Source organism: Vigna unguiculata, chromosome 1, assembly GCF_037176805.1.
Source record: "Vigna unguiculata cultivar grain cowpea cultivar isolate G323 ecotype 2 chromosome 1, ASM3717680v1, whole genome shotgun sequence".
Lineage (NCBI taxonomy): Eukaryota > Viridiplantae > Streptophyta > Magnoliopsida > Fabales > Fabaceae > Vigna > Vigna unguiculata.
This window is the reverse complement of record NC_140792.1, coordinates 1,849,651-1,854,314: the sequence shown is the minus strand read 5'-3', so window position 1 is coordinate 1,854,314 and position 4,664 is coordinate 1,849,651. Positions and strand designations below refer to the sequence as shown.

The window sequence follows — 4,664 nt, the reverse complement described above, 5'->3', positions numbered from 1 at the left end:
AACATCGTTTAAATCATTGACGGTTATGAATAGTGACTGCCACGTGTCACATTTCTGAAATGGGTATGCAACATCAAATAAACCTAACAAAAATTTGATTAAAAGAACTAAATCCACGTATTTCGAAAGATGAAGGACTAAATTGGTTCAAAGTTTTGAAATTGACTGATTCCAAAAAATTCACTGAAAGTTAAGGACCAGAAACATATTTAACCCTTGAATCTATAGAATTAAATTTACATCTATGCATGAGTTAACACAATTAAAGAATATAAATAACTTTTGTCTTTTGTGTGAAACTCTGTCCGTCATTTGAGTATATATAGATAAATAATTGTGGTTGAATAACATATTCACTGAACAACATGGGATCTTCAAGATGTTTCATTGTCAGTGTGACACTGTTAGTCCTCCTCATCATGACTGCAGGTTATTAATAACGATGTTCTATTCACTCACTCTTTAGTTTCTCAATTCAAATGATTCATTTTTTTTTTTCATGACACGTCTTGAGTTCTTAGTATGAAACTAAATCTTTTACATAACCTTTTGTGGAGAATTAGAGTTATTGTTTTATTTGAAAATTTGAGTTGGCATTATTCTTAAGATTTTTGTGATGTAGATTTGTGTTTCAAGAACGCAGAAGCGCAAGAACCCATTGATCCATTACCACCCCGAGCACCATCACCACAACCACCACACCGACCAATACGCCGAGCACCACCCCCACCACCGCACCAAACACCACACACCCACTCACGTCACCATTCACGCCATTCACACCAACCACCACCATCTTTATCAACTTCTTAATCATGTATTATTAGTTCTTAATAAAGAATGGTTATTTTGTTTCATGTCTCACTATTCATATATTATATCAGAACTCTTTTTTTTTCTTATATATTAGATTGATCGATAAATATATGTTTCAATTAAGAACTTTTGAAAAAAAAAAGGGGGGAAATAATGAAATCAGATTTATATAAATTAAAATTAATTTAAGCAGAGTTAATTTGTAAAAAGAATAACATAACATTTTCAAATTTTACTTCCAACTTAGTTATAAATTAATTTAAATTTACGTTTAATTTTCTTAATTATTTATAAATAAAACACGTGCTGGCATAAATAATTTCATTAATTTTAAAATAAAAAGGAGTTGAATGTTGCGATAATTATTAAAAAGTAAATAAAAATAGAAAAACTAAACAGATAATTAAATGGCATGATTCTTCTTGCCCAAATTTACTTGTAGTAATGGTTAATTCTTTATCGTTCATTACATTTTTTTTTTCTTATTTGATTCCATAACAGTAAAGCATATTGTTCAAATTTAAAATAAACTTTCATTTTAAAATACTCAATTATACACATTAAAAACTTAGTTTGCTTTGGATTTCTAATTGAAATACAAATAGGATTAATATGAAAAAAAAAACTTAGGAACTTTCAGATTGAATTTGGTAATTTTTTTCATGTTAAGTTGTTCTTCCTCTAAGCTTTTTCAACCTCTACAAGTTGTTTATTAATTAAGTTACTCCACTTTAGCATATATCTCATAAATATTTGATGTATCTTTTCTTACCATTTTCCGAGACAAATTGGTCACAAAACTAAAATAAAGAAGAAAAAAAACTAGTTAGTTTTTAAAAAGAATACTCACTCAAAGTGTGTAGTTTCTCTCAACTTTTTTAGTTTTAAATAAAAAAATATATATATTAAAGCGAAAGAAAATTATATTATGCATTTTACATATTTAACATTTGAAAAAAATTTACACGTCAATTTAATATTTTTAAAATGTTTTCTAAAGATTCGTCACTACTTAATATTCCAACAATTTATGTTATTTAATTTCTGTCAGTTATGCATTTTGGTCCCTTAAAAGTGAAATTAAAACTACTCTTTTCCTTTGAAACATATGTTCAAGTAATAAAAAATTATGATAGAAAATTAACAAAAAGACAAGACTCTAAAAGGACAAGCTAGGTGTAATCATAATCAATGAAAGTCGTTATATTAAATACCCTTTAATTGTCACTTAATATATAATCATAAAACAATTAAGGTTGAAATTAATATCCAATTTCGTTCGAATAATTATAATAAATAAAATAAATATGTTTAAAAACAATAAAAGTTGATAAAAATTAAAATATTATAATTTTATTTATTAAAAAAATAGATAATAAAATATCTGTTGATCAAATCTTTGAAAAATTATCAAATTTAATTTTTTTTACATTTCATATATATATTTTTTTTAAATACATATATTAAAGAGAGGTGAACTCTAAAAATTTAAATTATTTTTAGTTTAATTTTAAAAAAAAAATCCCTAAAACTATAAAATAACTAAATTAAATTTTGAAATTTTTTTCATTCTAAAAATATGTAAAAATAAAAATATATAATAGCTTTAAAATGATATTTTTTATTCTGATTTATTGATAAAATAAAACAAAAACACGATAACAAAATAAACTACTTTATGTTACTCCTTATTTTCTATCTCACCCACTCACTCTCCTTCTATTTTTCCTATTTTATTCTTAGTAAACTCGCACTTATTCTTAATTTTATTATGCTTTTCCTAAGCTTAACTAGTAATTTGATATTTATGCTTATTGTATGATTCAATTTGGTTTTTATATCTTTCTTTACTTAATTGAGTCTTGATATTGTTAAATAGAACAAATTTGACCACTTTAATTAAATTAACATGCAAATTATTATAACTTCTCATTTTAGTAGTTTAAAACTAATAAAATAAACACTTCATCATAGTATTCAAAACAGGTAATTCAGTGTATAAAGTATATTATAATATAGACTTACAAAAGATATGACTGTAAAAATATAACATGTATACATTTGAACTAAACCAACAACCTTTATACAGAAATTAATCACTACTAAATATAGGGGCAACTCAATGGTTGGAGGCCTAAAAAAAACTTAAAAAAATGAGACATTTTATTTAAAAGTTATTTTTAGAACTTTTTTTATGCAAAATTATTTATTAAATTGTTATAATTAATTTCATTTAATATTTCTTTCTCAATAAATAATAGAACTAATCCGTTTAATCTTTCTTGAAACATTGTTGATCTTAAATAAGTTTTTATTGTATTTAGCTTTGAGAAGTTCCTTTTGGCGGAAACAATTGACACTAAAATTGTTAACATTATTCTATAAGTTCTATATACATTTGGAAATGAATTTTTTCCTTTTATATAATTAAAAATGTCAATTGGTTTATCATTTTCCAAACCTATAATTTGCCTTAAGATATTTAATTTTGAAATTAAATCAAATCCATCAATATCCAAAGAATTGTCTTGTTTTACAGATTTTTAATGTTTAAGCATTTTTCTTTCAAAAATGAAATATCTACACACCGTAATACAAAAGACATTTGTTCTTTTTTTGTTCATAGCTCTTTTTTTATGCAATTATAGTATCAATTCTTCTTTTTCTTTTGAATTTTTGAATAGCCTAATTCAAATTTTATAGTTGACATATCTATATATTTTTATATGAAATAAAAAATGATAATATATAAAACACTACTAAATATAAATATATAAAACGAATGAATTAAAACAATAAAACATGGTTCTCGTTGTCAAGAAAATAAATTCGATGGTAAACTTACAATATCTTGAAGTCTCAAGTCTCAACTTTTTCACAAACTTGCAAAGTTGAATTTTAAGATTAATCATTAATAAAATAATTAAAAAAAGATTGATATACACTTGATAGTAAGTCTCTTTTTTTTTTCTAAACTTGAATTATCTTTTTCTGGAAAACTCAACTTTGAATTATGCCCTCATTAATCTATTATCCGCCAACAGATGAAACCATCATCTAATTAATAGTTTTGGAAAAAAAATTCAATTTCTCTTCAAGATATATGAAAAACAAACTCTCGAAACTCGTAAATCTAGAAGTACCAAAAAACAAAACTAAGCAAAAGAAACGCATTTCTAATTCTAATACAAATCCAAAACAATAAAAATAACAACAACACAAATAGAAAAAAAAAACATATTAACCAGAAATGAAGATGAAAAAATTGGTACACACGTGCAACAAGAGATTTAAGGGATATAATATGCCAAAACCCTAGAAAAAAGACTATTAGAAGAAAATAAAGTAAGGAGAGGTAAGAGAAGTCATAGAGAGATAAAAAGAAAAAGAAAATAGAATCCAAATTGATTATATTTTACTAATCATTCTCTTTGTCATTCTCTTTTAAAAGAATAAAGATAGCTAATCATTCTCTTTCTTGTAAACAAAATTATAATTTACTAAAAAAAATGTTTTAACTTATTAATTATCATTTTTACTACCAATAAAAATGAACATACACTAATAATAATTTAATTAAATCTTATTTCCAAACATAAACTTATAATTAATTTAATAAAGCTATATTAGTAATAAAATATTTTTGTGAGGCCTTTTTTATCTTAAACATAATTTTATAATTAGTTTAATAGAGGTATATTAATTAGTACTAAAAAAATTTGAGGCTTTTTTTTCTTAAACATAATTTTATAATTAATTTAATAAAAAAAGTATTAGTAGTAAAAAAAATTGAGACCTTATCTTTGAGGCCTAAAGCGAGTGTTTTACTCGCTTTATCTTTGAGCCAA

The 4,664-nt window shown here is 23.7% G+C and overlaps 1 long non-coding RNA gene across 1 annotated transcript; it reads left to right on the top strand.

Annotated features, from left to right (window-relative positions):
- The first annotated feature begins 327 nt into the window (after positions 1 to 327).
- On the top strand, positions 328 to 857 carry LOC114184835 (uncharacterized). Its single transcript, XR_014992917.1, has 2 exons — positions 328 to 429; positions 623 to 857. It is a non-coding gene; the product is annotated as an uncharacterized LOC114184835 (long non-coding RNA).
- The last annotated feature ends 3,807 nt before the right edge of the window (positions 858 to 4,664 follow it).